Source organism: Schistocerca americana, unplaced genomic scaffold (assembly GCF_021461395.2).
Source record: "Schistocerca americana isolate TAMUIC-IGC-003095 unplaced genomic scaffold, iqSchAmer2.1 HiC_scaffold_139, whole genome shotgun sequence".
NCBI classification, from domain to species: domain Eukaryota; kingdom Metazoa; phylum Arthropoda; class Insecta; order Orthoptera; family Acrididae; genus Schistocerca; species Schistocerca americana.
In genome coordinates, this window is record NW_025725470.1 from 182,443 (window position 1) to 210,097 (window position 27,655).

At 51.1% G+C, this 27,655-nt stretch overlaps 69 non-coding genes across 69 annotated transcripts; 46 read left to right on the forward strand and 23 right to left on the reverse strand.

The window, feature by feature from the left end:
- Positions 1-96: 96 nt before the first annotated feature.
- On the reverse strand, positions 97-168 carry Trnap-agg. The gene has a single exon. It is a non-coding gene; the product is annotated as a tRNA-Pro (tRNA).
- A 402-nt stretch (positions 169-570) lies between these two features.
- On the forward strand, positions 571-643 carry Trnav-cac. The gene has a single exon. It is a non-coding gene; the product is annotated as a tRNA-Val (tRNA).
- A 158-nt stretch (positions 644-801) lies between these two features.
- Trnav-aac lies at positions 802-874 on the forward strand. The gene has a single exon. It is a non-coding gene; the product is annotated as a tRNA-Val (tRNA).
- A 194-nt stretch (positions 875-1,068) lies between these two features.
- Trnap-agg lies at positions 1,069-1,140 on the reverse strand. The gene has a single exon. It is a non-coding gene; the product is annotated as a tRNA-Pro (tRNA).
- A 402-nt stretch (positions 1,141-1,542) lies between these two features.
- On the forward strand, positions 1,543-1,615 carry Trnav-cac. The gene has a single exon. It is a non-coding gene; the product is annotated as a tRNA-Val (tRNA).
- A 158-nt stretch (positions 1,616-1,773) lies between these two features.
- Positions 1,774-1,846, forward strand: Trnav-aac. Its single transcript has one exon. It is a non-coding gene; the product is annotated as a tRNA-Val (tRNA).
- A 194-nt stretch (positions 1,847-2,040) lies between these two features.
- Positions 2,041-2,112, reverse strand: Trnap-agg. Its single transcript has one exon. It is a non-coding gene; the product is annotated as a tRNA-Pro (tRNA).
- A 402-nt stretch (positions 2,113-2,514) lies between these two features.
- On the forward strand, positions 2,515-2,587 carry Trnav-cac. The gene has a single exon. It is a non-coding gene; the product is annotated as a tRNA-Val (tRNA).
- A 158-nt stretch (positions 2,588-2,745) lies between these two features.
- On the forward strand, positions 2,746-2,818 carry Trnav-aac. The gene has a single exon. It is a non-coding gene; the product is annotated as a tRNA-Val (tRNA).
- A 194-nt stretch (positions 2,819-3,012) lies between these two features.
- Positions 3,013-3,084, reverse strand: Trnap-agg. Its single transcript has one exon. It is a non-coding gene; the product is annotated as a tRNA-Pro (tRNA).
- A 402-nt stretch (positions 3,085-3,486) lies between these two features.
- On the forward strand, positions 3,487-3,559 carry Trnav-cac. The gene has a single exon. It is a non-coding gene; the product is annotated as a tRNA-Val (tRNA).
- Positions 3,560-3,717: 158 nt separating this feature from the next.
- Trnav-aac lies at positions 3,718-3,790 on the forward strand. The gene has a single exon. It is a non-coding gene; the product is annotated as a tRNA-Val (tRNA).
- A 194-nt stretch (positions 3,791-3,984) lies between these two features.
- On the reverse strand, positions 3,985-4,056 carry Trnap-agg. Its single transcript has one exon. It is a non-coding gene; the product is annotated as a tRNA-Pro (tRNA).
- A 402-nt stretch (positions 4,057-4,458) lies between these two features.
- Trnav-cac lies at positions 4,459-4,531 on the forward strand. Its single transcript has one exon. It is a non-coding gene; the product is annotated as a tRNA-Val (tRNA).
- A 158-nt stretch (positions 4,532-4,689) lies between these two features.
- On the forward strand, positions 4,690-4,762 carry Trnav-aac. Its single transcript has one exon. It is a non-coding gene; the product is annotated as a tRNA-Val (tRNA).
- A 193-nt stretch (positions 4,763-4,955) lies between these two features.
- Trnap-agg lies at positions 4,956-5,028 on the reverse strand. The gene has a single exon. It is a non-coding gene; the product is annotated as a tRNA-Pro (tRNA).
- Positions 5,029-5,430: 402 nt separating this feature from the next.
- Trnav-cac lies at positions 5,431-5,503 on the forward strand. Its single transcript has one exon. It is a non-coding gene; the product is annotated as a tRNA-Val (tRNA).
- Positions 5,504-5,661: 158 nt separating this feature from the next.
- Positions 5,662-5,734, forward strand: Trnav-aac. Its single transcript has one exon. It is a non-coding gene; the product is annotated as a tRNA-Val (tRNA).
- Positions 5,735-5,928: 194 nt separating this feature from the next.
- Trnap-agg lies at positions 5,929-6,000 on the reverse strand. The gene has a single exon. It is a non-coding gene; the product is annotated as a tRNA-Pro (tRNA).
- A 402-nt stretch (positions 6,001-6,402) lies between these two features.
- Trnav-cac lies at positions 6,403-6,475 on the forward strand. Its single transcript has one exon. It is a non-coding gene; the product is annotated as a tRNA-Val (tRNA).
- Positions 6,476-6,633: 158 nt separating this feature from the next.
- Positions 6,634-6,706, forward strand: Trnav-aac. Its single transcript has one exon. It is a non-coding gene; the product is annotated as a tRNA-Val (tRNA).
- A 194-nt stretch (positions 6,707-6,900) lies between these two features.
- On the reverse strand, positions 6,901-6,972 carry Trnap-agg. The gene has a single exon. It is a non-coding gene; the product is annotated as a tRNA-Pro (tRNA).
- Positions 6,973-7,374: 402 nt separating this feature from the next.
- Positions 7,375-7,447, forward strand: Trnav-cac. Its single transcript has one exon. It is a non-coding gene; the product is annotated as a tRNA-Val (tRNA).
- A 158-nt stretch (positions 7,448-7,605) lies between these two features.
- Trnav-aac lies at positions 7,606-7,678 on the forward strand. The gene has a single exon. It is a non-coding gene; the product is annotated as a tRNA-Val (tRNA).
- Positions 7,679-7,872: 194 nt separating this feature from the next.
- Trnap-agg lies at positions 7,873-7,944 on the reverse strand. Its single transcript has one exon. It is a non-coding gene; the product is annotated as a tRNA-Pro (tRNA).
- A 402-nt stretch (positions 7,945-8,346) lies between these two features.
- Trnav-cac lies at positions 8,347-8,419 on the forward strand. Its single transcript has one exon. It is a non-coding gene; the product is annotated as a tRNA-Val (tRNA).
- Positions 8,420-8,577: 158 nt separating this feature from the next.
- Trnav-aac lies at positions 8,578-8,650 on the forward strand. Its single transcript has one exon. It is a non-coding gene; the product is annotated as a tRNA-Val (tRNA).
- A 194-nt stretch (positions 8,651-8,844) lies between these two features.
- Trnap-agg lies at positions 8,845-8,916 on the reverse strand. Its single transcript has one exon. It is a non-coding gene; the product is annotated as a tRNA-Pro (tRNA).
- A 402-nt stretch (positions 8,917-9,318) lies between these two features.
- Positions 9,319-9,391, forward strand: Trnav-cac. The gene has a single exon. It is a non-coding gene; the product is annotated as a tRNA-Val (tRNA).
- Positions 9,392-9,549: 158 nt separating this feature from the next.
- Trnav-aac lies at positions 9,550-9,622 on the forward strand. Its single transcript has one exon. It is a non-coding gene; the product is annotated as a tRNA-Val (tRNA).
- A 194-nt stretch (positions 9,623-9,816) lies between these two features.
- On the reverse strand, positions 9,817-9,888 carry Trnap-agg. Its single transcript has one exon. It is a non-coding gene; the product is annotated as a tRNA-Pro (tRNA).
- Positions 9,889-10,290: 402 nt separating this feature from the next.
- Trnav-cac lies at positions 10,291-10,363 on the forward strand. Its single transcript has one exon. It is a non-coding gene; the product is annotated as a tRNA-Val (tRNA).
- Positions 10,364-10,521: 158 nt separating this feature from the next.
- On the forward strand, positions 10,522-10,594 carry Trnav-aac. The gene has a single exon. It is a non-coding gene; the product is annotated as a tRNA-Val (tRNA).
- A 194-nt stretch (positions 10,595-10,788) lies between these two features.
- Trnap-agg lies at positions 10,789-10,860 on the reverse strand. Its single transcript has one exon. It is a non-coding gene; the product is annotated as a tRNA-Pro (tRNA).
- A 402-nt stretch (positions 10,861-11,262) lies between these two features.
- On the forward strand, positions 11,263-11,335 carry Trnav-cac. The gene has a single exon. It is a non-coding gene; the product is annotated as a tRNA-Val (tRNA).
- A 158-nt stretch (positions 11,336-11,493) lies between these two features.
- Trnav-aac lies at positions 11,494-11,566 on the forward strand. The gene has a single exon. It is a non-coding gene; the product is annotated as a tRNA-Val (tRNA).
- Positions 11,567-11,760: 194 nt separating this feature from the next.
- Trnap-agg lies at positions 11,761-11,832 on the reverse strand. Its single transcript has one exon. It is a non-coding gene; the product is annotated as a tRNA-Pro (tRNA).
- A 402-nt stretch (positions 11,833-12,234) lies between these two features.
- On the forward strand, positions 12,235-12,307 carry Trnav-cac. Its single transcript has one exon. It is a non-coding gene; the product is annotated as a tRNA-Val (tRNA).
- Positions 12,308-12,465: 158 nt separating this feature from the next.
- On the forward strand, positions 12,466-12,538 carry Trnav-aac. The gene has a single exon. It is a non-coding gene; the product is annotated as a tRNA-Val (tRNA).
- A 194-nt stretch (positions 12,539-12,732) lies between these two features.
- Positions 12,733-12,804, reverse strand: Trnap-agg. The gene has a single exon. It is a non-coding gene; the product is annotated as a tRNA-Pro (tRNA).
- Positions 12,805-13,207: 403 nt separating this feature from the next.
- Positions 13,208-13,280, forward strand: Trnav-cac. Its single transcript has one exon. It is a non-coding gene; the product is annotated as a tRNA-Val (tRNA).
- Positions 13,281-13,438: 158 nt separating this feature from the next.
- On the forward strand, positions 13,439-13,511 carry Trnav-aac. Its single transcript has one exon. It is a non-coding gene; the product is annotated as a tRNA-Val (tRNA).
- A 194-nt stretch (positions 13,512-13,705) lies between these two features.
- Positions 13,706-13,777, reverse strand: Trnap-agg. The gene has a single exon. It is a non-coding gene; the product is annotated as a tRNA-Pro (tRNA).
- Positions 13,778-14,179: 402 nt separating this feature from the next.
- On the forward strand, positions 14,180-14,252 carry Trnav-cac. The gene has a single exon. It is a non-coding gene; the product is annotated as a tRNA-Val (tRNA).
- A 158-nt stretch (positions 14,253-14,410) lies between these two features.
- Positions 14,411-14,483, forward strand: Trnav-aac. Its single transcript has one exon. It is a non-coding gene; the product is annotated as a tRNA-Val (tRNA).
- Positions 14,484-14,677: 194 nt separating this feature from the next.
- On the reverse strand, positions 14,678-14,749 carry Trnap-agg. Its single transcript has one exon. It is a non-coding gene; the product is annotated as a tRNA-Pro (tRNA).
- A 402-nt stretch (positions 14,750-15,151) lies between these two features.
- Positions 15,152-15,224, forward strand: Trnav-cac. The gene has a single exon. It is a non-coding gene; the product is annotated as a tRNA-Val (tRNA).
- Positions 15,225-15,382: 158 nt separating this feature from the next.
- Trnav-aac lies at positions 15,383-15,455 on the forward strand. The gene has a single exon. It is a non-coding gene; the product is annotated as a tRNA-Val (tRNA).
- Positions 15,456-15,649: 194 nt separating this feature from the next.
- Trnap-agg lies at positions 15,650-15,721 on the reverse strand. Its single transcript has one exon. It is a non-coding gene; the product is annotated as a tRNA-Pro (tRNA).
- Positions 15,722-16,123: 402 nt separating this feature from the next.
- Trnav-cac lies at positions 16,124-16,196 on the forward strand. Its single transcript has one exon. It is a non-coding gene; the product is annotated as a tRNA-Val (tRNA).
- A 158-nt stretch (positions 16,197-16,354) lies between these two features.
- On the forward strand, positions 16,355-16,427 carry Trnav-aac. The gene has a single exon. It is a non-coding gene; the product is annotated as a tRNA-Val (tRNA).
- Positions 16,428-16,621: 194 nt separating this feature from the next.
- Trnap-agg lies at positions 16,622-16,693 on the reverse strand. Its single transcript has one exon. It is a non-coding gene; the product is annotated as a tRNA-Pro (tRNA).
- A 403-nt stretch (positions 16,694-17,096) lies between these two features.
- Positions 17,097-17,169, forward strand: Trnav-cac. Its single transcript has one exon. It is a non-coding gene; the product is annotated as a tRNA-Val (tRNA).
- A 158-nt stretch (positions 17,170-17,327) lies between these two features.
- Positions 17,328-17,400, forward strand: Trnav-aac. Its single transcript has one exon. It is a non-coding gene; the product is annotated as a tRNA-Val (tRNA).
- Positions 17,401-17,594: 194 nt separating this feature from the next.
- Positions 17,595-17,666, reverse strand: Trnap-agg. The gene has a single exon. It is a non-coding gene; the product is annotated as a tRNA-Pro (tRNA).
- Positions 17,667-18,068: 402 nt separating this feature from the next.
- On the forward strand, positions 18,069-18,141 carry Trnav-cac. Its single transcript has one exon. It is a non-coding gene; the product is annotated as a tRNA-Val (tRNA).
- Positions 18,142-18,299: 158 nt separating this feature from the next.
- Positions 18,300-18,372, forward strand: Trnav-aac. The gene has a single exon. It is a non-coding gene; the product is annotated as a tRNA-Val (tRNA).
- Positions 18,373-18,566: 194 nt separating this feature from the next.
- On the reverse strand, positions 18,567-18,638 carry Trnap-agg. The gene has a single exon. It is a non-coding gene; the product is annotated as a tRNA-Pro (tRNA).
- A 402-nt stretch (positions 18,639-19,040) lies between these two features.
- Trnav-cac lies at positions 19,041-19,113 on the forward strand. Its single transcript has one exon. It is a non-coding gene; the product is annotated as a tRNA-Val (tRNA).
- Positions 19,114-19,271: 158 nt separating this feature from the next.
- Positions 19,272-19,344, forward strand: Trnav-aac. The gene has a single exon. It is a non-coding gene; the product is annotated as a tRNA-Val (tRNA).
- A 194-nt stretch (positions 19,345-19,538) lies between these two features.
- Positions 19,539-19,610, reverse strand: Trnap-agg. The gene has a single exon. It is a non-coding gene; the product is annotated as a tRNA-Pro (tRNA).
- Positions 19,611-20,012: 402 nt separating this feature from the next.
- On the forward strand, positions 20,013-20,085 carry Trnav-cac. Its single transcript has one exon. It is a non-coding gene; the product is annotated as a tRNA-Val (tRNA).
- Positions 20,086-20,243: 158 nt separating this feature from the next.
- Trnav-aac lies at positions 20,244-20,316 on the forward strand. Its single transcript has one exon. It is a non-coding gene; the product is annotated as a tRNA-Val (tRNA).
- Positions 20,317-20,510: 194 nt separating this feature from the next.
- Positions 20,511-20,582, reverse strand: Trnap-agg. The gene has a single exon. It is a non-coding gene; the product is annotated as a tRNA-Pro (tRNA).
- A 402-nt stretch (positions 20,583-20,984) lies between these two features.
- On the forward strand, positions 20,985-21,057 carry Trnav-cac. Its single transcript has one exon. It is a non-coding gene; the product is annotated as a tRNA-Val (tRNA).
- A 158-nt stretch (positions 21,058-21,215) lies between these two features.
- Trnav-aac lies at positions 21,216-21,288 on the forward strand. Its single transcript has one exon. It is a non-coding gene; the product is annotated as a tRNA-Val (tRNA).
- Positions 21,289-21,482: 194 nt separating this feature from the next.
- On the reverse strand, positions 21,483-21,554 carry Trnap-agg. Its single transcript has one exon. It is a non-coding gene; the product is annotated as a tRNA-Pro (tRNA).
- A 402-nt stretch (positions 21,555-21,956) lies between these two features.
- Positions 21,957-22,029, forward strand: Trnav-cac. Its single transcript has one exon. It is a non-coding gene; the product is annotated as a tRNA-Val (tRNA).
- A 158-nt stretch (positions 22,030-22,187) lies between these two features.
- Positions 22,188-22,260, forward strand: Trnav-aac. Its single transcript has one exon. It is a non-coding gene; the product is annotated as a tRNA-Val (tRNA).
- The last annotated feature ends 5,395 nt before the right edge of the window (positions 22,261-27,655 follow it).

Genomic DNA, 27,655 nt, shown 5'->3' on the forward strand with positions numbered 1-27,655 from the left:
ATTGCTCACATCGAATAAGAAATTCATTTGATATTGACGGCGAGCTTTTTGCGCTGACTCAGCCACTGACGTGCGATCAGTTTGCACAAAACGCTAGGGCTCGTCCGGGATTTGAACCCGGGACCTCCTGCACCCTAAGCAGGAATCATACCCCTAGACCAACGAGCCCTGTGACACGGCGAATGCCAATTATTCCAGTCCATCGATGTCGTCCAGGGTGCCCTGGAAGTCTCGTGTACGCTGGCGGGATGGGGCCGGCGCGAATTCCCGCGGTCGGCGGCCATCCTGGGCTACTGGTACCTTCATGTAGAGCTGCCGCTGGGCTCGCACTGCCTGCTGTTGAGAAAGTGATTGCTTTTGCTGATATGACTTGCAATAACGACTGCGCGAAACGCCGCTATCTCGTTAGGGGTGCTACGGCAGACACCCTCTCGAGCACCCCGAAGACTTCTTGAGCCCTCGGCTGTGATGGGTTCCAGGCTGACAAAAGAACTGTCGTGTGTGCATTCGCGAACGAGAGAAAGTCTGAGGCAAGTTCGAGTGAACAAGGATGGACTCCCCGGGTCCGTCGTTTCCGTAGTGTAGCGGTTATCACGTCTGCTTCACACGCAGAAGGTCCCCTGTTCGATCCCGGGCGGGAACAGAATTTTCCTGCCTATGTCGTATTGTCCTCCAATGAGCCACGTCGTGTGTGGATCTGCTGCATGTCCCTTCGTTTTGCAAGTACCACATTTATTGAATTTTTTAGTTACGATGGCAACATCACTACAAGTTGTCTGAGAAGTAAGGTGCACACAAGCAGTTTCCGTGGTGTAGCGGTTATCACGTCTGCCTAACACGCAGAAGGTCCCCGGTTCGATCCCGGGCGGAAACACTTTTTCATCACTTTAAGCAAGACGTACTAACATGCATCTGCTACCATCTGTACCCGAAACCTTCGTAATCGCCTTCACGCGTCGGACCCGAGTGTCAATTGCTCACATCGAACAAGAAATTCATTTGATATTGACGGCGAGCTTTATGCGCTGACTCAGCCACTGACGTGCGATCAGTTTGCACAAAACGCTAGGGCTCGTCCGGGATTTGAACCCGGGACCTCCTGCACCCTAAGCAGGAATCATACCCCTAGACCAACGAGCCCTGTGACACGGCGAATGCCAATTATTCCAGTCCATCGATGTCGTCCAGGGTGCCCTGGAAGTCTCGTGTACGCTGGCGGGATGGGGCCGGCGCGAATTCCCGCGGTCGGCGGCCTTCCTGGGCTACTGGTACCTTCATGTAGAGCTGCCGCTGGGCTCGCACTGCCTGCTGTTGAGAAAGTGATTGCTTTTGCTGATATGACTTGCAATAACGACTGCGCGAAACGCCGCTATCTCGTTAGGGGTGCTACGGCAGACACCCTCTCGAGCACCCCGAAGACTTCTTGAGCCCTCGGCTGTGATGGGTTCCAGGCTGACAAAAGAACTGTCGTGTGTGCATTCGCGAACGAGAGAAAGTCTGAGGCAAGTTCGAGTGAACAAGGATGGACTCCCCGGGTCCGTCGTTTCCGTAGTGTAGCGGTTATCACGTCTGCTTCACACGCAGAAGGTCCCCGGTTCGATCCCGGGCGGGAACAGAATTTTCCTGCCTATGTCGTATTGTCCTCCAATGAGCCACGTCGTGTGTGGATCTGCTGCATGTCCCTTCGTTTTGCAAGTACCACATTTATTGAATTTTTTAGTTACGATGGCAACATCACTACAAGTTGTCTGTGAAGTAAGGTGCACACAAGCTGTTTCCGTGGTGTAGCGGTTATCACGTCTGCCTAACACGCAGAAGGTCCCCGGTTCGATCCCGGGCGGAAACACTTTTTCATCACTTTAAGCAAGACGTACTAACATGCATCTGCTACCATCTGTACCCGAAACCTTCGTAATCGCCTTCACGCGTCGGACCCGAGTGTCAATTGCTCACATCGAATAAGAAATTCATTTGATATTGACGGCGAGCTTTTTGCGCTGACTCAGCCACTGACGTGCGATCAGTTTGCACAAAACGCTAGGGCTCGTCCGGGATTTGAACCCGGGACCTCCTGCACCCTAAGCAGGAATCATACCCCTAGACCAACGAGCCCTGTGACACGGCGAATGCCAATTATTCCAGTCCATCGATGTCGTCCAGGGTGCCCTGGAAGTCTCGTGTACGCTGGCGGGATGGGGCCGGCGCGAATTCCCGCGGTCGGCGGCCTTCCTGGGCTACTGGTACCTTCATGTAGAGCTGCCGCTGGGCTCGCACTGCCTGCTGTTGAGAAAGTGATTGCTTTTGCTGATATGACTTGCAATAACGACTGCGCGAAACGCCGCTATCTCGTTAGGGGTGCTACGGCAGACACCCTCTCGAGCACCCCGAAGACTTCTTGAGCCCTCGGCTGTGATGGGTTCCAGGCTGACAAAAGAACTGTCGTGTGTGCATTCGCGAACGAGAGAAAGTCTGAGGCAAGTTCGAGTGAACAAGGATGGACTCCCCGGGTCCGTCGTTTCCGTAGTGTAGCGGTTATCACGTCTGCTTCACACGCAGAAGGTCCCCTGTTCGATCCCGGGCGGGAACAGAATTTTCCTGCCTATGTCGTATTGTCCTCCAATGAGCCACGTCGTGTGTGGATCTGCTGCATGTCCCTTCGTTTTGCAAGTACCACATTTATTGAATTTTTTAGTTACGATGGCAACATCACTACAAGTTGTCTGAGAAGTAAGGTGCACACAAGCAGTTTCCGTGGTGTAGCGGTTATCACGTCTGCCTAACACGCAGAAGGTCCCCGGTTAGATCCCGGGCGGAAACACTTTTTCATCACTTTAAGCAAGACGTACTAACATGCATCTGCTACCATCTGTACCCGAAACCTTCGTAATCGCCTTCACGCGTCGGACCCGAGTGTCAATTGCTCACATCGAATAAGAAATTCATTTGATATTGACGGCGAGCTTTATGCGCTGACTCAGCCACTGACGTGCGATCAGTTTGCACAAAACGCTAGGGCTCGTCCGGGATTTGAACCCGGGACCTCCTGCACCCTAAGCAGGAATCATACCCCTAGACCAACGAGCCCTGTGACACGGCGAATGCCAATTATTCCAGTCCATCGATGTCGTCCAGGGTGCCCTGGAAGTCTCGTGTACGCTGGCGGGATGGGGCCGGCGCGAATTCCCGCGGTCGGCGGCCTTCCTGGGCTACTGGTACCTTCATGTAGAGCTGCCGCTGGGCTCGCACTGCCTGCTGTTGAGAAAGTGATTGCTTTTGCTGATATGACTTGCAATAACGACTGCGCGAAACGCCGCTATCTCGTTAGGGGTGCTACGGCAGACACCCTCTCGAGCACCCCGAAGACTTCTTGAGCCCTCGGCTGTGATGGGTTCCAGGCTGACAAAAGAACTGTCGTGTGTGCATTCGCGAACGAGAGAAAGTCTGAGGCAAGTTCGAGTGAACAAGGATGGACTCCCCGGGTCCGTCGTTTCCGTAGTGTAGCGGTTATCACGTCTGCTTCACACGCAGAAGGTCCCCGGTTCGATCCCGGGCGGGAACAGAATTTTCCTGCCTATGTCGTATTGTCCTCCAATGAGCCACGTCGTGTGTGGATCTGCTGCATGTCCCTTCGTTTTGCAAGTACCACATTTATTGAATTTTTTAGTTACGATGGCAACATCACTACAAGTTGTCTGTGAAGTAAGGTGCACACAAGCTGTTTCCGTGGTGTAGCGGTTATCACGTCTGCCTAACACGCAGAAGGTCCCCGGTTCGATCCCGGGCGGAAACACTTTTTCATCACTTTAAGCAAGACGTACTAACATGCATCTGCTACCATCTGTACCCGAAACCTTCGTAATCGCCTTCACGCGTCGGACCCGAGTGTCAATTGCTCACATCGAATAAGAAATTCATTTGATATTGACGGCGAGCTTTTTGCGCTGACTCAGCCACTGACGTGCGATCAGTTTGCACAAAACGCTAGGGCTCGTCCGGGATTTGAACCCGGGACCTCCTGCACCCTAAGCAGGAATCATACCCCTAGACCAACGAGCCCTGTGACACGGCGAATGCCAATTATTCCAGTCCATCGATGTCGTCCAGGGTGCCCTGGAAGTCTCGTGTACGCTGGCGGGATGGGGCCGGCGCGAATTCCCGCGGTCGGCGGCCTTCCTGGGCTACTGGTACCTTCATGTAGAGCTGCCGCTGGGCTCGCACTGCCTGCTGTTGAGAAAGTGATTGCTTTTGCTGATATGACTTGCAATAACGACTGCGCGAAACGCCGCTATCTCGTTAGGGGTGCTACGGCAGACACCCTCTCGAGCACCCCGAAGACTTCTTGAGCCCTCGGCTGTGATGGGTTCCAGGCTGACAAAAGAACTGTCGTGTGTGCATTCGCGAACGAGAGAAAGTCTGAGGCAAGTTCGAGTGAACAAGGATGGACTCCCCGGGTCCGTCGTTTCCGTAGTGTAGCGGTTATCACGTCTGCTTCACACGCAGAAGGTCCCCGGTTCGATCCCGGGCGGGAACACAATTTTCCTGCCTATGTCGTATTGTCCTCCAATGAGCCACGTCGTGTGTGGATCTGCTGCATGTCCCTTCGTTTTGCAAGTACCACATTTATTGAATTTTTTAGTTACGATGGCAACATCACTACAAGTTGTCTGAGAAGTAAGGTGCACACAAGCAGTTTCCGTGGTGTAGCGGTTATCACGTCTGCCTAACACGCAGAAGGTCCCCTGTTAGATCCCGGGCGGAAACACTTTTTCATCACTTTAAGCAAGACGTACTAACATGCATCTGCTACCATCTGTACCCGAAACCTTTGTAATCGCCTTCACGCGTCGGACCCGAGTGTCAATTGCTCACATCGAATAAGAAATTCATTTGATATTGACGGCGAGCTTTATGCGCTGACTCAGCCACTGACGTGCGATCAGTTTGCACAAAACGCTAGTGCTCGTCCGGGATTTGAACCCGGGACCTCCTGCACCCTAAGCAGGAATCATACCCCTAGACCAACGAGCCCTGTGACACGGCGAATGCCAATTATTCCAGTCCATCGATGTCGTCCAGGGTGCCCTGGAAGTCTCGTGTACGCTGGCGGGATGGGGCCGGCGCGAATTCCCGCGGTCGGCGGCCTTCCTGGGCTACTGGTACCTTCATGTAGAGCTGCCGCTGGGCTCGCACTGCCTGCTGTTGAGAAAGTGATTGCTTTTGCTGATATGACTTGCAATAACGACTGCGCGAAACGCCGCTATCTCGTTAGGGGTGCTACGGCAGACACCCTCTCGAGCACCCCGAAGACTTCTTGAGCCCTCGGCTGTGATGGGTTCCAGGCTGACAAAAGAACTGTCGTGTGTGCATTCGCGAACGAGAGAAAGTCTGAGGCAAGTTCGAGTGAACAAGGATGGACTCCCCGGGTCCGTCGTTTCCGTAGTGTAGCGGTTATCACGTCTGCTTCACACGCAGAAGGTCCCCGGTTCGATCCCGGGCGGGAACAGAATTTTCCTGCCTATGTCGTATTGTCCTCCAATGAGCCACGTCGTGTGTGGATCTGCTGCATGTCCCTTCGTTTTGCAAGTACCACATTTATTGAATTTTTTAGTTACGATGGCAACATCACTACAAGTTGTCTGTGAAGTAAGGTGCACACAAGCTGTTTCCGTGGTGTAGCGTTTATCACGTCTGCCTAACACGCAGAAGGTCCCCGGTTCGATCCCGGGCGGAAACACTTTTTCATCACTTTAAGCAAGACGTACTAACATGCATCTGCTACCATCTGTACCCGAAACCTTCGTAATCGCCTTCACGCGTCGGACCCGAGTGTCAATTGCTCACATCGAATAAGAAATTCATTTGATATTGACGGCGAGCTTTTTGCGCTGACTCAGCCACTGACGTGCGATCAGTTTGCACAAAACGCTAGGGCTCGTCCGGGATTTGAACCCGGGACCTCCTGCACCCTAAGCAGGAATCATACCCCTAGACCAACGAGCCCTGTGACACGGCGAATGCCAATTATTCCAGTCCATCGATGTCGTCCAGGGTGCCCTGGAAGTCTCGTGTACGCTGGCGGGATGGGGCCGTCGCGAATTCCCGCGGTCGGCGGCGTTCCTGGGCTACTGGTACCTTCATGTAGAGCTGCCGCTGGGCTCGCACTGCCTGCTGTTGAGAAAGTGATTGCTTTTGCTGATATGACTTGCAATAACGACTGCGCGAAACGCCGCTATCTCGTTAGGGGTGCTACGGCAGACACCCTCTCGAGCACCCCGAAGACTTCTTGAGCCCTCGGCTGTGATGGGTTCCAGGCTGACAAAAGAACTGTCGTGTGTGCATTCGCGAACGAGAGAAAGTCTGAGGCAAGTTCGAGTGAACAAGGATGGACTCCCCGGGTCCGTCGTTTCCGTAGTGTAGCGGTTATCACGTCTGCTTCACACGCAGAAGGTCCCCGGTTCGATCCCGGGCGGGAACAGAATTTTCCTGCCTATGTCGTATTGTCCTCCAATGAGCCACGTCGTGTGTGGATCTGCTGCATGTCCCTTCGTTTTGCAAGTACCACATTTATTGAATTTTTTAGTTACGATGGCAACATCACTACAAGTTGTCTGTGAAGTAAGGTGCACACAAGCTGTTTCCGTGGTGTAGCGTTTATCACGTCTGCCTAACACGCAGAAGGTCCCCGGTTCGATCCCGGGCGGAAACACTTTTTCATCACTTTAAGCAAGACGTACTAACATGCATCTGCTACCATCTGTACCCGAAACCTTCGTAATCGCCTTCACGCGTCGGACCCGAGTGTCAATTGCTCACATCGAATAAGAAATTCATTTGATATTGACGGCGAGCTTTATGCGCTGACTCAGCCACTGACGTGCGATCAGTTAGCACAAAACGCTAGGGCTCGTCCGGGATTTGAACCCGGGACCTCCTGCACCCTAAGCAGGAATCATACCCCTAGACCAACGAGCCCTGTGACACGGCGAATGCCAATTATTCCAGTCCATCGATGTCGTCCAGGGTGCCCTGGAAGTCTCGTGTACGCTGGCGGGATGGGGCCGTCGCGAATTCCCGCGGTCGGCGGCCTTCCTGGGCTACTGGTACCTTCATGTAGAGCTGCCGCTGGGCTCGCACTGCCTGCTGTTGAGAAAGTGATTGCTTTTGCTGATATGACTTGCAATAACGACTGCGCGAAACGCCGCTATCTCGTTAGGGGTGCTACGGCAGACACCCTCTCGAGCACCCCGAAGACTTCTTGAGCCCTCGGCTGTGATGGGTTCCAGGCTGACAAAAGAACTGTCGTGTGTGCATTCGCGAACGAGAGAAAGTCTGAGGCAAGTTCGAGTGAACAAGGATGGACTCCCCGGGTCCGTCGTTTCCGTAGTGTAGCGGTTATCACGTCTGCTTCACACGCAGAAGGTCCCCGGTTCGATCCCGGGCGGGAACAGAATTTTCCTGCCTATGTCGTATTGTCCTCCAATGAGCCACGTCGTGTGTGGATCTGCTGCATGTCCCTTCGTTTTGCAAGTACCACATTTATTGAATTTTTTAGTTACGATGGCAACATCACTACAAGTTGTCTGTGAAGTAAGATGCACACAAGCAGTTTCCGTGGTGTAGCGGTTATCACGTCTGCCTAACACGCAGAAGGTCCCCGGTTCGATCCCGGGCGGAAACACTTTTTCATCACTTTAAGCAAGACGTACTAACATGCATCTGCTACCATCTGTACCCGAAACCTTCGTAATCGCCTTCACGCGTCGGACCCGAGTGTCAATTGCTCACATCGAATAAGAAATTCATTTGATATTGACGGCGAGCTTTTTGCGCTGACTCAGCCACTGACGTGCGATCAGTTTGCACAAAACGCTAGGGCTCGTCCGGGATTTGAACCCGGGACCTCCTGCACCCTAAGCAGGAATCATACCCCTAGACCAACGAGCCCTGTGACACGGCGAATGCCAATTATTCCAGTCCATCGATGTCGTCCAGGGTGCCCTGGAAGTCTCGTGTACGCTGGCGGGATGGGGCCGTCGCGAATTCCCGCGGTCGGCGGCGTTCCTGGGCTACTGGTACCTTCATGTAGAGCTGCCGCTGGGCTCGCACTGCCTGCTGTTGAGAAAGTGATTGCTTTTGCTGATATGACTTGCAATAACGACTGCGCGAAACGCCGCTATCTCGTTAGGGGTGCTACGGCAGACACCCTCTCGAGCACCCCGAAGACTTCTTGAGCCCTCGGCTGTGATGGGTTCCAGGCTGACAAAAGAACTGTCGTGTGTGCATTCGCGAACGAGAGAAAGTCTGAGGCAAGTTCGAGTGAACAAGGATGGACTGCCCGGGTCCGTCGTTTCCGTAGTGTAGCGGTTATCACGTCTGCTTCACACGCAGAAGGTCCCCGGTTCGATCCCGGGCGGGAACAGAATTTTCCTGCCTATGTCGTATTGTCCTCCAATGAGCCACGTCGTGTGTGGATCTGCTGCATGTCCCTTCGTTTTGCAAGTACCACATTTATTGAATTTTTTAGTTACGATGGCAACATCACTACAAGTTGTCTGTGAAGTAAGGTGCACACAAGCAGTTTCCGTGGTGTAGCGGTTATCACGTCTGCCTAACACGCAGAAGGTCCCCGGTTCGATCCCGGGCGGAAACACTTTTTCATCACTTTAAGCAAGACGTACTAACATGCATCTGCTACCATCTGTACCCGAAACCTTCGTAATCGCCTTCACGCGTCGGACCCGAGTGTCAATTGCTCACATCGAATAAGAAATTCATTTGATATTGACGGCGAGCTTTATGCGCTGACTCAGCCACTGACGTGCGATCAGTTAGCACAAAACGCTAGGGCTCGTCCGGGATTTGAACCCGGGACCTCCTGCACCCTAAGCAGGAATCATACCCCTAGACCAACGAGCCCTGTGACACGGCGAATGCCAATTATTCCAGTCCATCGATGTCGTCCAGGGTGCCCTGGAAGTCTCGTGTACGCTGGCGGGATGGGGCCGTCGCGAATTCCCGCGGTCGGCGGCCTTCCTGGGCTACTGGTACCTTCATGTAGAGCTGCCGCTGGGCTCGCACTGCCTGCTGTTGAGAAAGTGATTGCTTTTGCTGATATGACTTGCAATAACGACTGCGCGAAACGCCGCTATCTCGTTAGGGGTGCTACGGCAGACACCCTCTCGAGCACCCCGAAGACTTCTTGAGCCCTCGGCTGTGATGGGTTCCAGGCTGACAAAAGAACTGTCGTGTGTGCATTCGCGAACGAGAGAAAGTCTGAGGCAAGTTCGAGTGAACAAGGATGGACTCCCCGGGTCCGTCGTTTCCGTAGTGTAGCGGTTATCACGTCTGCTTCACACGCAGAAGGTCCCCGGTTCGATCCCGGGCGGGAACAGAATTTTCCTGCCTATGTCGTATTGTCCTCCAATGAGCCACGTCGTGTGTGGATCTGCTGCATGTCCCTTCGTTTTGCAAGTACCACATTTATTGAATTTTTTAGTTACGATGGCAACATCACTACAAGTTGTCTGTGAAGTAAGATGCACACAAGCAGTTTCCGTGGTGTAGCGGTTATCACGTCTGCCTAACACGCAGAAGGTCCCCGGTTCGATCCCGGGCGGAAACACTTTTTCATCACTTTAAGCAAGACGTACTAACATGCATCTGCTACCATCTGTACCCGAAACCTTCGTAATCGCCTTCACGCGTCGGACCCGAGTGTCAATTGCTCACATCGAATAAGAAATTCATTTGATATTGACGGCGAGCTTTTTGCGCTGACTCAGCCACTGACGTGCGATCAGTTTGCACAAAACGCTAGGGCTCGTCCGGGATTTGAACCCGGGACCTCCTGCACCCTAAGCAGGAATCATACCCCTAGACCAACGAGCCCTGTGACACGGCGAATGCCAATTATTCCAGTCCATCGATGTCGTCCAGGGTGCCCTGGAAGTCTCGTGTACGCTGGCGGGATGGGGCCGTCGCGAATTCCCGCGGTCGGCGGCGTTCCTGGGCTACTGGTACCTTCATGTAGAGCTGCCGCTGGGCTCGCACTGCCTGCTGTTGAGAAAGTGATTGCTTTTGCTGATATGACTTGCAATAACGACTGCGCGAAACGCCGCTATCTCGTTAGGGGTGCTACGGCAGACACCCTCTCGAGCACCCCGAAGACTTCTTGAGCCCTCGGCTGTGATGGGTTCCAGGCTGACAAAAGAACTGTCGTGTGTGCATTCGCGAACGAGAGAAAGTCTGAGGCAAGTTCGAGTGAACAAGGATGGACTGCCCGGGTCCGTCGTTTCCGTAGTGTAGCGGTTATCACGTCTGCTTCACACGCAGAAGGTCCCCGGTTCGATCCCGGGCGGGAACAGAATTTTCCTGCCTATGTCGTATTGTCCTCCAATGAGCCACGTCGTGTGTGGATCTGCTGCATGTCCCTTCGTTTTGCAAGTACCACATTTATTGAATTTTTTAGTTACGATGGCAACATCACTACAAGTTGTCTGTGAAGTAAGGTGCACACAAGCAGTTTCCGTGGTGTAGCGGTTATCACGTCTGCCTAACACGCAGAAGGTCCCCGGTTCGATCCCGGGCGGAAACACTTTTTCATCACTTTAAGCAAGACGTACTAACATGCATCTGCTACCATCTGTACCCGAAACCTTCGTAATCGCCTTCACGTGTCGGACCCGAGTGTCAATTGCTCACATCGAATAAGAAATTCATTTGATATTGACGGCGAGCTTTATGCGCTGACTCAGCCACTGACGTGCGATCAGTTAGCACAAAACGCTAGGGCTCGTCCGGGATTTGAACCCGGGACCTCCTGCACCCTAAGCAGGAATCATACCCCTAGACCAACGAGCCCTGTGACACGGCGAATGCCAATTATTCCAGTCCATCGATGTCGTCCAGGGTGCCCTGGAAGTCTCGTGTACGCTGGCGGGATGGGGCCGGCGCGAATTCCCGCGGTCGGCGGCCTTCCTGGGCTACTGGTACCTTCATGTAGAGCTGCCGCTGGGCTCGCACTGCCTGCTGTTGAGAAAGTGATTGCTTTTGCTGATATGACTTGCAATAACGACTGCGCGAAACGCCGCTATCTCGTTAGGGGTGCTACGGCAGACACCCTCTCGAGCACCCCGAAGACTTCTTGAGCCCTCGGCTGTGATGGGTTCCAGGCTGACAAAAGAACTGTCGTGTGTGCATTCGCGAACGAGAGAAAGTCTGAGGCAAGTTCGAGTGAACAAGGATGGACTCCCCGGGTCCGTCGTTTCCGTAGTGTAGCGGTTATCACGTCTGCTTCACACGCAGAAGGTCCCCGGTTCGATCCCGGGCGGGAACAGAATTTTCCTGCCTATGTCGTATTGTCCTCCAATGAGCCACGTCGTGTGTGGATCTGCTGCATGTCCCTTCGTTTTGCAAGTACCACATTTATTGAATTTTTTAGTTACGATGGCAACATCACTACAAGTTGTCTGTGAAGTAAGGTGCACACAAGCAGTTTCCGTGGTGTAGCGGTTATCACGTCTGCCTAACACGCAGAAGGTCCCCGGTTCGATCCCGGGCGGAAACACTTTTTCATCACTTTAAGCAAGACGTACTAACATGCATCTGCTACCATCTGTACCCGAAACCTTCGTAATCGCCTTCACGCGTCGGACCCGAGTGTCAATTGCTCACATCGAATAAGAAATTCATTTGATATTGACGGCGAGCTTTTTGCGCTGACTCAGCCACTGACGTGCGATCAGTTTGCACAAAACGCTAGGGCTCGTCCGGGATTTGAACCCGGGACCTCCTGCACCCTAAGCAGGAATCATACCCCTAGACCAACGAGCCCTGTGACACGGCGAATGCCAATTATTCCAGTCCATCGATGTCGTCCAGGGTGCCCTGGAAGTCTCGTGTACGCTGGCGGGATGGGGCCGTCGCGAATTCCCGCGGTCGGCGGCCTTCCTGGGCTACTGGTACCTTCATGTAGAGCTGCCGCTGGGCTCGCACTGCCTGCTGTTGAGAAAGTGATTGCTTTTGCTGATATGACTTGCAATAACGACTGCGCGAAACGCCGCTATCTCGTTAGGGGTGCTACGGCAGACACCCTCTCGAGCACCCCGAAGACTTCTTGAGCCCTCGGCTGTGATGGGTTCCAGGCTGACAAAAGAACTGTCGTGTGTGCATTCGCGAACGAGAGAAAGTCTGAGGCAAGTTCGAGTGAACAAGGATGGACTCCCCGGGTCCGTCGTTTCCGTAGTGTAGCGGTTATCACGTCTGCTTCACACGCAGAAGGTCCCCGGTTCGATCCCGGGCGGGAACAGAATTTTCCTGCCTATGTCGTATTGTCCTCCAATGAGCCACGTCGTGTGTGGATCTGCTGCATGTCCCTTCGTTTTGCAAGTACCACATTTATTGAATTTTTTAGTTACGATGGCAACATCACTACAAGTTGTCTGTGAAGTAAGGTGCACACAAGCAGTTTCCGTGGTGTAGCGGTTATCACGTCTGCCTAACACGCAGAAGGTCCCCGGTTCGATCCCGGGCGGAAACACTCTTTCATCACTTTAAGCAAGACGTACTAACATGCATCTGCTACCATCTGTACCCGAAACCTTCGTAATCGCCTTCACGTGTCGGACCCGAGTGTCAATTGCTCACATCGAATAAGAAATTCATTTGATATTGACGGCGAGCTTTATGCGCTGACTCAGCCACTGACGTGCGATCAGTTTGCACAAAACGCTAGGGCTCGTCCGGGATTTGAACCCGGGACCTCCTGCACCCTAAGCAGGAATCATACCCCTAGACCAACGAGCCCTGTGACACGGCGAATGCCAATTATTCCAGTCCATCGATGTCGTCCAGGGTGCCCTGGAAGTCTCGTGTACGCTGGCGGGATGGGGCCGGCGCGAATTCCCGCGGTCGGCGGCCTTCCTGGGGGTACTGGTACCTTCATGTAGAGCTGCCGCTGGGCTCGCACTTCCTGCTGTTGAGAAAGTGATTGCTTTTGCTGATATGACTTGCAATAACGACTGCGCGAAACGCCGCTATCTCGTTAGGGGTGCTACGGCAGACACCCTCTCGAGCACCCCGAAGACTTCTTGAGCCCTCGGCTGTGATGGGTTCCAGGCTGACAAAAGAACTGTCGTGTGTGCATTCGCGAACGAGAGAAAGTCTGAGGCAAGTTCGAGTGAACAAGGATGGACTCCCCGGGTCCGTCGTTTCCGTAGTGTAGCGGTTATCACGTCTGCTTCACACGCAGAAGGTCCCCGGTTCGATCCCGGGCGGGAACAGAATTTTCCTGCCTATGTCGTATTGTCCTCCAATGAGCCACGTCGTGTGTGGATCTGCTGCATGTCCCTTCGTTTTGCAAGTACCACATTTATTTAATTTTTTAGTTACGATGGCAACATCACTACAAGTTGTCTGTGAAGTAAGGTGCACACAAGCAGTTTCCGTGGTGTAGCGGTTATCACGTCTGCCTAACACGCAGAAGGTCCCCGGTTCGACCCCGGGCGGAAACACTTTTTCATCACTTTAAGCAAGACGTACTAACATGCATCTGCTACCATCTGTACCCGAAACCTTCGTAATCGCCTTCACGCGTCGGACCCGAGTGTCAATTGCTCACATCGAATAAGAAATTCATTTGATATTGACGGCGAGCTTTATGCGCTGACTCAGCCACTGACGTGCGATCAGTTTGCACAAAACGCTAGGGCTCGTCCGGGATTTGAACCCGGGACCTCCTGCACCCTAAGCAGGAATCATACCCCTAGACCAACGAGCCCTGTGACACGGCGAATGCCAATTATTCCAGTCCATCGATGTCGTCCAGGGTGCCCTGGAAGTCTCGTGTACGCTGGCGGGATGGGGCCGTCGCGAATTCCCGCGGTCGGCGGCCTTCCTGGGCTACTGGTACCTTCATGTAGAGCTGCCGCTGGGCTCGCACTGCCTGCTGTTGAGAAAGTGATTGCTTTTGCTGATATGACTTGCAATAACGACTGCGCGAAACGCCGCTATCTCGTTAGGGGTGCTACGGCAGACACCCTCTCGAGCACCCCGAAGACTTCTTGAGCCCTCGGCTGTGATGGGTTCCAGGCTGACAAAAGAACTGTCGTGTGTGCATTCGCGAACGAGAGAAAGTCTGAGGCAAGTTCGAGTGAACAAGGATGGACTCCCCGGGTCCGTCGTTTCCGTAGTGTAGCGGTTATCACGTCTGCTTCACACGCAGAAGGTCCCCGGTTCGATCCCGGGCGGGAACAGAATTTTCCTGCCTATGTCGTATTGTCCTCCAATGAGCCACGTCGTGTGTGGATCTGCTGCATGTCCCTTCGTTTTGCAAGTACCACATTTATTGAATTTTTTAGTTACGATGGCAACATCACTACAAGTTGTCTGTGAAGTAAGATGCACACAAGCAGTTTCCGTGGTGTAGCGGTTATCACGTCTGCCTAACACGCAGAAGGTCCCCGGTTCGATCCCGGGCGGAAACACTTTTTCATCACTTTAAGCAAGACGTACTAACATGCATCTGCTACCATCTGTACCCGAAACCTTCGTAATCGCCTTCACGCGTCGGACCCGAGTGTCAATTGCTCACATCGAATAAGAAATTCATTTGATATTGACGGCGAGCTTTTTGCGCTGACTCAGCCACTGACGTGCGATCAGTTTGCACAAAACGCTAGGGCTCGTCCGGGATTTGAACCCGGGACCTCCTGCACCCTAAGCAGGAATCATACCCCTAGACCAACGAGCCCTGTGACACGGCGAATGCCAATTATTCCAGTCCATCGATGTCGTCCAGGGTGCCCTGGAAGTCTCGTGTACGCTGGCGGGATGGGGCCGTCGCGAATTCCCGCGGTCGGCGGCGTTCCTGGGCTACTGGTACCTTCATGTAGAGCTGCCGCTGGGCTCGCACTGCCTGCTGTTGAGAAAGTGATTGCTTTTGCTGATATGACTTGCAATAACGACTGCGCGAAACGCCGCTATCTCGTTAGGGGTGCTACGGCAGACACCCTCTCGAGCACCCCGAAGACTTCTTGAGCCCTCGGCTGTGATGGGTTCCAGGCTGACAAAAGAACTGTCGTGTGTGCATTCGCGAACGAGAGAAAGTCTGAGGCAAGTTCGAGTGAACAAGGATGGACTGCCCGGGTCCGTCGTTTCCGTAGTGTAGCGGTTATCACGTCTGCTTCACACGCAGAAGGTCCCCGGTTCGATCCCGGGCGGGAACAGAATTTTCCTGCCTATGTCGTATTGTCCTCCAATGAGCCACGTCGTGTGTGGATCTGCTGCATGTCCCTTCGTTTTGCAAGTACCACATTTATTGAATTTTTTAGTTACGATGGCAACATCACTACAAGTTGTCTGTGAAGTAAGGTGCACACAAGCAGTTTCCGTGGTGTAGCGGTTATCACGTCTGCCTAACACGCAGAAGGTCCCCGGTTCGATCCCGGGCGGAAACACTTTTTCATCACTTTAAGCAAGACGTACTAACATGCATCTGCTACCATCTGTACCCGAAACCTTCGTAATCGCCTTCACGCGTCGGACCCGAGTGTCAATTGCTCACATCGAATAAGAAATTCATTTGATATTGACGGCGAGCTTTTTGCGCTGACTCAGCCACTGACGTGCGATCAGTTTGCACAAAACGCTAGGGCTCGTCCGGGATTTGAACCCGGGACCTCCTGCACCCTAAGCAGGAATCATACCCCTAGACCAACGAGCCCTGTGACACGGCGAATGCCAATTATTCCAGTCCATCGATGTCGTCCAGGGTGCCCTGGAAGTCTCGTGTACGCTGGCGGGATGGGGCCGTCGCGAATTCCCGCGGTCGGCGGCCTTCCTGGGCTACTGGTACCTTCATGTAGAGCTGCCGCTGGGCTCGCACTGCCTGCTGTTGAGAAAGTGATTGCTTTTGCTGATATGACTTGCAATAACGACTGCGCGAAACGCCGCTATCTCGTTAGGGGTGCTACGGCAGACACCCTCTCGAGCACCCCGAAGACTTCTTGAGCCCTCGGCTGTGATGGGTTCCAGGCTGACAAAAGAACTGTCGTGTGTGCATTCGCGAACGAGAGAAAGTCTGAGGCAAGTTCGAGTGAACAAGGATGGACTCCCCGGGTCCGTCGTTTCCGTAGTGTAGCGGTTATCACGTCTGCTTCACACGCAGAAGGTCCCCGGTTCGATCCCGGGCGGGAACAGAATTTTCCTGCCTATGTCGTATTGTCCTCCAATGAGCCACGTCGTGTGTGGATCTGCTGCATGTCCCTTCGTTTTGCAAGTACCACATTTATTGAATTTTTTAGTTACGATGGCAACATCACTACAAGTTGTCTGTGAAGTAAGGTGCACACAAGCAGTTTCCGTGGTGTAGCGGTTATCACGTCTGCCTAACACGCAGAAGGTCCCCGGTTCGATCCCGGGCGGAAACACTCTTTCATCACTTTAAGCAAGACGTACTAACATGCATCTGCTACCATCTGTACCCGAAACCTTCGTAATCGCCTTCACGTGTCGGACCCGAGTGTCAATTGCTCACATCGAATAAGAAATTCATTTGATATTGACGGCGAGCTTTATGCGCTGACTCAGCCACTGACGTGCGATCAGTTTGCACAAAACGCTAGGGCTCGTCCGGGATTTGAACCCGGGACCTCCTGCACCCTAAGCAGGAATCATACCCCTAGACCAACGAGCCCTGTGACACGGCGAATGCCAATTATTCCAGTCCATCGATGTCGTCCAGGGTGCCCTGGAAGTCTCGTGTACGCTGGCGGGATGGGGCCGGCGCGAATTCCCGCGGTCGGCGGCCTTCCTGGGGGTACTGGTACCTTCATGTAGAGCTGCCGCTGGGCTCGCACTTCCTGCTGTTGAGAAAGTGATTGCTTTTGCTGATATGACTTGCAATAACGACTGCGCGAAACGCCGCTATCTCGTTAGGGGTGCTACGGCAGACACCCTCTCGAGCACCCCGAAGACTTCTTGAGCCCTCGGCTGTGATGGGTTCCAGGCTGACAAAAGAACTGTCGTGTGTGCATTCGCGAACGAGAGAAAGTCTGAGGCAAGTTCGAGTGAACAAGGATGGACTCCCCGGGTCCGTCGTTTCCGTAGTGTAGCGGTTATCACGTCTGCTTCACACGCAGAAGGTCCCCGGTTCGATCCCGGGCGGGAACAGAATTTTCCTGCCTATGTCGTATTGTCCTCCAATGAGCCACGTCGTGTGTGGATCTGCTGCATGTCCCTTCGTTTTGCAAGTACCACATTTATTTAATTTTTTAGTTACGATGGCAACATCACTACAAGTTGTCTGTGAAGTAAGGTGCACACAAGCAGTTTCCGTGGTGTAGCGGTTATCACGTCTGCCTAACACGCAGAAGGTCCCCGGTTCGACCCCGGGCGGAAACACTTTTTCATCACTTTAAGCAAGACGTACTAACATGCATCTGCTACCATCTGTACCCGAAACCTTCGTAATCGCCTTCACGCGTCGGACCCGAGTGTCAATTGCTCACATCGAATAAGAAATTCATTTGATATTGACGGCGAGCTTTATGCGCTGACTCAGCCACTGACGTGCGATCAGTTTGCACAAAACGCTAGGGCTCGTCCGGGATTTGAACCCGGGACCTCCTGCACCCTAAGCAGGAATCATACCCCTAGACCAACGAGCCCTATGACACGGCGAATGCCAATTATTCCAGTCCATCGATGTCGTCCAGGGTGCCCTGGAAGTCTCGTGTACGCTGGCGGGATGGGGCCGGCGCGAATTCCCGCGGTCGGCGGCCTTCCTGGGCTACTGGTACCTTCATGTAGAGCTGCCGCTGGGCTCGCACTGCCTGCTGTTGAGAAAGTGATTGCTTTTGCTGATATGACTTGCAATAACGACTGCGCGAAACGCCGCTATCTCGTTAGGGGTGCTACGGCAGACACCCTCTCGAGCACCCCGAAGACTTCTTGAGCCCTCGGCTGTGATGGGTTCCAGGCTGACAAAAGAACTGTCGTGTGTGCATTCGCGAACGAGAGAAAGTCTGAGGCAAGTTCGAGTGAACAAGGATGGACTCCCCGGGTCCGTCGTTTCCGTAGTGTAGCGGTTATCACGTCTGCTTCACACGCAGAAGGTCCCCGGTTCGATCCCGGGCGGGAACAGAATTTTCCTGCCCATGTCGTATTGTCCTCCAATGAGCCACGTCGTGTGTGGATCTGCTGCATGTCCCTTCGTTTTGCAAGTACCACATTTATTGAATTTTTTAGTTACGATGGCAACATCACTACAAGTTGTCTGTGAAGTAAGGTGCACACAAGCTGTTTCCGTGGTGTAGCGTTTATCACGTCTGCCTAACACGCAGAAGGTCCCCGGTTCGATCCCGGGCGGAAACACTTTTTCATCACTTTAAGCAAGACGTACTAACATGCATCTGCTACCATCTGTACCCGAAACCTTCGTAATCGCCTTCACGCGTCGGACCCGAGTGTCAATTGCTCACATCGAATAAGAAATTCATTTGATATTGACGGCGAGCTTTTTGCGCTGACTCAGCCACTGACGTGCGATCAGTTTGCACAAAACGCTAGGGCTCGTCCGGGATTTGAACCCGGGACCTCCTGCACCCTAAGCAGGAATCATACCCCTAGACCAACGAGCCCTGTGACACGGCGAATGCCAATTATTCCAGTCCATCGATGTCGTCCAGGGTGCCCTGGAAGTCTCGTGTACGCTGGCGGGATGGGGCCGTCGCGAATTCCCGCGGTCGGCGGCCTTCCTGGGCTACTGGTACCTTCATGTAGAGCTGCCGCTGGGCTCGCACTGCCTGCTGTTGAGAAAGTGATTGCTTTTGCTGATATGACTTGCAATAACGACTGCGCGAAACGCCGCTATCTCGTTAGGGGTGCTACGGCAGACACCCTCTCGAGCACCCCGAAGACTTCTTGAGCCCTCGGCTGTGATGGGTTCCAGGCTGACAAAAGAACTGTCGTGTGTGCATTCGCGAACGAGAGAAAGTCTGAGGCAAGTTCGAGTGAACAAGGATGGACTCCCCGGGTCCGTCGTTTCCGTAGTGTAGCGGTTATCACGTCTGCTTCACACGCAGAAGGTCCCCGGTTCGATCCCGGGCGGGAACAGAATTTTCCTGCCTATGTCGTATTGTCCTCCAATGAGCCACGTCGTGTGTGGATCTGCTGCATGTCCCTTCGTTTTGCAAGTACCACATTTATTTAATTTTTTAGTTACGATGGCAACATCACTACAAGTTGTCTGTGAAGTAAGGTGCACACAAGCAGTTTCCGTGGTGTAGCGGTTATCACGTCTGCCTAACACGCAGAAGGTCCCCGGTTCGATCCCGGGCGGAAACACTCTTTCATCACTTTAAGCAAGACGTACTAACATGCATCTGCTACCATCTGTACCCGAAACCTTCGTAATCGCCTTCACGTGTCGGACCCGAGTGTCAATTGCTCACATCGAATAAGAAATTCATTTGATATTGACGGCGAGCTTTATGCGCTGACTCAGCCACTGACGTGCGATCAGTTTGCACAAAACGCTAGGGCTCGTCCGGGATTTGAACCCGGGACCTCCTGCACCCTAAGCAGGAATCATACCCCTAGACCAACGAGCCCTGTGACACGGCGAATGCCAATTATTCCAGTCCATCGATGTCGTCCAGGGTGCCCTGGAAGTCTCGTGTACGCTGGCGGGATGGGGCCGGCGCGAATTCCCGCGGTCGGCGGCCTTCCTGGGCTACTGGTACCTTCATGTAGAGCTGCCGCTGGGCTCGCACTTCCTGCTGTTGAGAAAGTGATTGCTTTTGCTGATATGACTTGCAATAACGACTGCGCGAAACGCCGCTATCTCGTTAGGGGTGCTACGGCAGACACCCTCTCGAGCACCCCGAAGACTTCTTGAGCCCTCGGCTGTGATGGGTTCCAGGCTGACAAAAGAACTGTCGTGTGTGCATTCGCGAACGAGAGAAAGTCTGAGGCAAGTTCGAGTGAACAAGGATGGACTCCCCGGGTCCGTCGTTTCCGTAGTGTAGCGGTTATCACGTCTGCTTCACACGCAGAAGGTCCCCGGTTCGATCCCGGGCGGGAACAGAATTTTCCTGCCTATGTCGTATTGTCCTCCAATGAGCCACGTCGTGTGTGGATCTGCTGCATGTCCCTTCGTTTTGCAAGTACCACATTTATTTAATTTTTTAGTTACGATGGCAACATCACTACAAGTTGTCTGTGAAGTAAGGTGCACACAAGCAGTTTCCGTGGTGTAGCGGTTATCACGTCTGCCTAACACGCAGAAGGTCCCCGGTTCGATCCCGGGCGGAAACACTTTTTCATCACTTTAAGCAAGACGTACTAACATGCATCTGCTACCATCTGTACCCGAAACCTTCGTAATCGCCTTCACGCGTCGGACCCGAGTGTCAATTGCTCACATCGAATAAGAAATTCATTTGATATTGACGGCGAGCTTTATGCGCTGACTCAGCCACTGACGTGCGATCAGTTTGCACAAAACGCTAGGGCTCGTCCGGGATTTGAACCCGGGACCTCCTGCACCCTAAGCAGGAATCATACCCCTAGACCAACGAGCCCTGTGACACGGCGAATGCCAATTATTCCAGTCCATCGATGTCGTCCAGGGTGCCCTGGAAGTCTCGTGTACGCTGGCGGGATGGGGCCGGCGCGAATTCCCGCGGTCGGCGGCCTTCCTGGGCTACTGGTACCTTCATGTAGAGCTGCCGCTGGGCTCGCACTGCCTGCTGTTGAGAAAGTGATTGCTTTTGCTGATATGACTTGCAATAACGACTGCGCGAAACGCCGCTATCTCGTTAGGGGTGCTACGGCAGACACCCTCTCGAGCACCCCGAAGACTTCTTGAGCCCTCGGCTGTGATGCGTTCCAGGCTGACAAAAGAACTGTCGTGTGTGCATTCGCGAACGAGAGAAAGTCTGAGGCAAGTTCGAGTGAACAAGGATGGACTCCCCGGGTCCGTCGTTTCCGTAGTGTAGCGGTTATCACGTCTGCTTCACACGCAGAAGGTCCCCGGTTCGATCCCGGGCGGGAACACAATTTTCCTGCCTATGTCGTATTGTCCTCCAATGAGCCACGTCGTGTGTGGATCTACTGCATGTCCCTTCGTTTTGCAAGTACCACATTTATTGAATTTTTTAGTTACGATGGCAACATCACTACAAGTTGTCTGTGAAGTAAGGTGCACACAAGCTGTTTCCGTGGTGTAGCGTTTATCACGTCTGCCTAACACGCAGAAGGTCCCCGGTTCGATCCCGGGCGGAAACACGTTTTCATCACTTTAAGCAAGACGTACTAACATGCATCTGCTACCATCTGTACCCGAAACCTTCGTAATCGCCTTCACGCGTCGGACCCGAGTGTCAATTGCTCACATCGTATAAGAAATTCATTTGATATTGACGGCGAGCTTTTTGCGCTGACTCAGCCACTGACGTGCGATCAGTTTGCACAAAACGCTAGGGCTCGTCGGGGATTTGAACCCGGGACCTCCTGCACCCTAAGCAGGAATCATACCCCTAGACCAACGAGCCCTGTGACACGGCGAATGCCAATTATTCCAGTCCATCGATGTCGTCCAGGGTGCCCTGGAAGTCTCGTGTACGCTTGCGGGATGGGGCCGGCGCGAATTCCCGCGGTCGGCGGCCTTCCTGGGCTACTGGTACCTTCATGTAGAGCTGCCGCTGGGCTCGCACTGCCTGCTGTTGAGAAAGTGATTGCTTTTGCTGATATGACTTGCAATAACGACTGCGCGAAACGCCGCTATCTCGTTAGGGGTGCTACGGCAGACACCCTCTCGAGCACCCCGAAGACTTCTTGAGCCCTCGGCTGTGATGGGTTCCAGGCTGACAAAAGAACTGTCGTGTGTGCATTCGCGAACGAGAGAAAGTCTGAGGCAAGTTCGAGTGAACAAGGATGGACTCCCCAGGTCCGTCGTTTCCGTAGTGTATCGGTTATCACGTCTGCTTCACACGCAGAAGGTCCCCGGTTCGATCCCGGGCGGGAACACAATTTTCCTGCCTATGTCGTATTGTCCTCCAATGAGCCACGTCGTGTGTGGATCTGCTGCATGTCCCTTCGTTTGGCAAGTACCACATTTATTGAATTTTTTAGTTACGATGGCAACATCACTACAAGTTGTCTGTGAAGTAAGGTGCACACAAGCAGTTTCCGTGGTGTAGCGGTTATCACGTCTGCCTAACACGCAGAAGGTCCCCGGTTCGATCCCGGGCGGAAACACTTTTTCATCACTTTAAGCAAGACGTACTAACATGCATCTGCTACCATCTGTACCCGAAACCTTCGTAATCGCCTTCACGCGTCGGACCCGAGTGTCAATTGCTCACATCGAATAAGAAATTCATTTGATATTGACGGCGAGCTTTTTGCGCTGACTCAGCCACTGACGTGCGATCAGTTTGCACAAAACGCTAGGGCTCGTCCGGGATTTGAACGCGGGACCTCCTGCACCCTAAGCAGGAATCATACCCCTAGACCAACTTTTTTTTTTTTTTTTTTTTTTTTTTTTTTTTTTTTTTTTTTTTTTAGGGCCTCCCTTCTCCCCTCACAGCCCTTCCAAACGCTCACCTTGCTTTGCTTTTGACGTTTTTATTATTATTATCATTGTTATTAGGAGTCCATCCTTCTACCAACTTTTTTTTTACTTTTTTTATTGTATGTAGTTTTTTATGTTTTTGATGCCAAGTCCTCATTTTTCTTACTTTTTGCGAGTGCTCGGCCACTTTTTCTTGTTTTGTATTTTTTTGTTTTATTTTTTTTTATTTTTTTTATTTATTTATTTATTTTTTTTATTTCGGCTTCTTAATTTTTTTTTCTGTAAGCTGGATGTCTAAATTACCTTAGCTAACAGAAATGAGAAACAAATGTTTCTTCTTAATATTAATTAAAGGTAATGAATCTTCCTCTTGCTAATGGAAAGATAAGTATATTAAAATAAACTGATACGTGAAGTCTCTCATCTTCATAAGGAAAACATAAAATCTTGCAACCCCTTGAAGAACGTTGTTTTAGAACTTAAAACTTCTCCGTGTATGGCATAAGATAATTAAAAAAAAAAAAAAAAATACATAAAACTTGATGTCTAATTTCTTCATGAGGATATAGTCCTGTGCGTCTTGCCACGGACTCGATTTCTTTTCTGCTGTGTCTCGTGAAAGGATCGAAGACATTCCGGTTCCAGGTATCTGTAATCGTGCAAGGCTGACATCTCTGAATTCCATACCAATCTTAATCTGTCTATTGTTCTCTGTTTAATTTTATTCCATGATTCTATTTAGGAAGCATGCGTAATTTTTTTTGTAGTCTTTTGTCCGCATGAGATGATGGTGCTGAGTCGTTAGATACACCCAATAATCTTCTTTGCTTTTATTTTCTGCCTTCAAGATATAGTGCACAGTGTGCCCTTTTAGCCAGTTAACAGCATTTCTTTTCGTATCAGGGTATGGCACTGCGTCTGGAGTCAGAAAATCTGCGGCGGTGAAAACGGTTGGAGATGTTCTGTTAACGGTCGCTAATTTCTGCTTAACTATATGCCATATGTCTCTTACTCTTTCACACACGAATCGGTGTTCTTCAGTGTCAAGAAGGTTACATGACGCGCACAAGGGCGAATTTGTGAGATGTATAGCGTGCAATTTGGAATTAGTTGAAATTTTCCTGTTGACTGCATTATACCAAGTTGCTTTCACCTTAGAGGGTAAGTTCCGATCGTCGATATTTTTCCAAATTGCAGACCAGTCGTTGTTGGGGTATTTTCTTTCAATAATATTTCCGTCCTTAGCTTCCATCAAATATGTATAGATGTCCTTTACTCTCTTCAACTGCTGTTCGGAGAGCCTCGAGGAGATATAACTGTACTCAACGAGAAAAGTTTTCAGGTGACAAAGACCAGCTGGTATATGCTTCACATCTATAGGCGGCTGCATGCTTGTTGGAGCAATTTCATTCAGCAAGTGGGCCGTTAAGCTGTCGGGCATCTGTTTCCATTGCTTGCACATTCGACACACATATAACGCTCGTGACCTGTAACTGACATCAACACGGTTTAAACCTCCTTTCCTTGTTGGGAGTGTTAGTGTATTGAACTTCACTTTGAAAATGTTGCCTTGGCATACAAAGCTTCCTATCGCGGATAAAATTCTTCTGGCTGTTTCTAATGGCATCGGAAAAGCTTGGACAACATAGTTAAGTTTGGATGTTATATACACATTTACTAGTTTGATTTTCTGTATCTCGTCCAGTTGCCTCATACTGTTTCCTTGTACAGATGCTCGTATGCTTGCAAGTAGTTTTTTATAATTGACGGCAATAGTGTGTTGGATGTTGCTCCTAAATTCAATACCCAAACATTTCAATGTGGATACTTCCGTCAATTGTCCCCGATTTTGCATGGATATTCCTCTGCCTAGGTTCATGATGCCTGACTTCCTTTTATTTAGTTTGGCGCCAGAAGCAAGTTCATATGTGTGTACGATCTGAAGAGCTTTCGCCACTTCATCTTCATTTATAACCAGGACGCCCACATCATCTGCGTAGGCTTTGCACACTATTTTCTTGCCGTGTATATGCAGTCCTTGCAGGTGATGCGTGAGTGTCGCGAGGAGAGGTTCTATTGCTATTGCGAAAAGGGCCATTGACATTGGGCAACCTTGACGTACGGATCCAGTCAATTCAATCTCTCTACTTAGTTGTCCGTTTATCATTATTCGTGCTACACTGTTTTTCAGAATTTGTTGAATAATCCTCACGAATCGTGGTGGGAATCCCATTACTTCCATGATACCAAGAAGATACTTATGATCGACCCTATCAAACGCCTTCTCGAAGTCTAATGACACTAAAGCACATTTTATTCGGCATACATTTGCGGTTGATATTATATCCCTATATTCGCATATATTCTGATAAATGTTTCTGTCTTTGCCTACACATGTTTGGTACCTGCCAGTTACAGAGTTAATAACCATTTTTATTCTTCTTGCTAATACGCGGGCCATAATTTTGTAATCACCGTTGAGTAATGTTACTGGGCGAAGGTTTTCAATCGCTTTGCTAAGTGAGTTTTTAGGAATTAGAACTATGATCCCTTCAGGAAATTCTTTGGGAGCGGCAACAGTGCCACTCATGATTTCGTTGTACATACATAGCAACTTGCTTTTCATTTGTGGCCAGAACACTTGGTAGAATTCCACGGGGATACCGTCAGGTCCTGGAGACTTATTTTTAGGACTCTGTGCTATTGCGTCTTTCAATTCGTCCTCTTCTATTTCGGCCATGAGATTTTCTACTTGCTCTGTACTAATTCGTCCTGATACGTTTCTAACAAGATCACGCCGCGCCTCGTCGACGGTAGGTTTGGTGGACATCATATCTGAGATATATTTATGAACAGCGTTTTGAATTTCATGCTGTTTTGTGTGCCTGGTCCCATCAGGTAACTTAACTTCTGTCAGTATTTTTCTGTTTCCTCTCTTATTCTCACGCATTACATGGTACATAGCCGTTTCTTCCCCTTCTACAATGTTGTGTAGTCTCGCTCTGACTTTAAAACCTTCTGACTGTCGCCGCTTCAGCGCCAAAAGTTTTGCTTTGACTTTCTGAATCCGGCTAAAGTTCTCCATTAATCGTGTGTCCAAGGTGTACAGGTCTCTAAGGCAGCTAAAATAAAATTCAGTCGTCTTTTTAATCCAGAAACTTTTCTGTCGCGAGTAATCCATCAGCATTCTTCTTATTTTAGGCTTCGCACATTGTAGCCACCAAGCTATGGCAGAACTGTATCGCGGGAATCGTTTCTCGCATTCTTGCCACACATTAGTAAATGCTACGCGACATTCCTCATCTTGGAGATGTGTAATGTTGAGTTTCCATATGCCCCTCGCTCGGTAAGTCTCTTGTTTTTCCAAATTTACTGTGGTGATGTACGCGGCATGGTCAGAAAACATAGTGGGCCAGACCTCAGACTGGAGTACATGGTTCTTAAGGTTGGACGACACGTAAATTCTGTCTAGCCTGCTTGCTGAGTGACTGTTAAAATATGTCAAACCGGCCTGTGCGCCATGGGTATGTTCCCAGGTATCGGTTAACTGCATTTGGTGGACTATTCTTTCCAGTTCTACGGACTTGTTGAAATTCGGTGTCTGGTCTTTCGGGCTAAGTACAGAATTAAAATCGCCGGCTAGGATTATATAATCTTGACGTGTACCGAAGAGATGAACGATTTCCCTTCTAAAAAAATCCGCTCTAGCACGCCTGTTATTGTTGCCTGACGGTGCATAAACGTTGATGATGCGGGCATTGTTAACAGTCACTGCAACCCCTCTGCTGTTTTCAAGTTTTGCTATTTGTGTGACACGGATGCCTTCTTTCGTGAGAATTGCGGTTCCCAGCTCTGCACCGTAACCGGGGTTTATTGTGGCGTTGTATCCACGTATCTTCTCTAATTTAATATCTGTTACTTCCTGTAACAGTAGTATATCAACGTCAGCAGCGTATAGAAAGTCTTGCAGATGTTGTAAATGCAGGGAGGAGCGTATCTTATTAATGTTCAACGTAGCGATTTTGTAGGCTTGCGCTGCGTTCATATTGTCCTATTCATTACCGAAGTCAGTATTCGTCATACGAAGTGCTGTCGGAGGAAAATCCTTTTTCACATGTATGTTCCGGCAAAGATGTATTCATCGCCTTCAGTTGATCTCTTGGGGCAGAAGTCTGTTCCGTTCCTCCAGTTTCGTTCAATTCTTCATCTTGATGCATTTCATCCGATTCATCAGCCCAGGTTTTGTGTTGATTAGCTTTCGATGTATCTTTTTCTGCATTTCTAGTATCAGGGAAAACCTTGTCTGCATCGAAATTTACTATCAGCTTCAACCTCTCGTTTGACGACTGCTCCGTTGACATGGGGCATGGTGTATTTGATTTGGCTTGCAAGGGGTCAGGTGCCTGCATACTCAGAACCGGATTACGATGTTGTTCTTCATGCAGTTTGTTGCTAATCTGCTTTGCTTTTTCTCGCAAAGGGGGTGCCAGTTGTTCAGCTCCCTTATGAGCTAGTCTCCTCTTTTTATGTTTCCTTGGAGGACTGACTCTTGGGGAGGTTTCATCGTTTTCCATTACATCTTGGGTTTCTTGCGCTCGGTCTTGTGCTCTGGCAAGTGATGGATTGATTTCCTTGTGGTTTTCTGGAGACTGCTCATTCTGAAGGACTATAACCGGTTCAGGAGTTTGTTCTATTTGAACAGAGATATTTGGTTCTTTTTCTTGACTCTTTGGCTGTGTTGTCCCCGTCGAGTCGCTAACTTCCATTATCACTTCATTGTCGCGAGCTGCATCATCCTGGGTAGCGTCCCGAGTAGCGTCAGGAGCGTCACGCGTATGGAGTTGTCCAGCGGCTGCCGCTGCGTAAGTTAAAGGCAACGTTGACATGGCCGGGGGTCTCACTGCTTCGCCCGCAGGTAGCTGGGCCACTCGGCGTTGTATACACTGCGAGCGGACATGGCCTGTGCCGCCGCAAGACGCGCAGGTTCTTGGCTGCCCATCATATATTACTATAGCCCGATAACCACAAACATTTATATACGAGGGTATGTGCTTGTGTAAATCCACTCGCAGTTGCCTG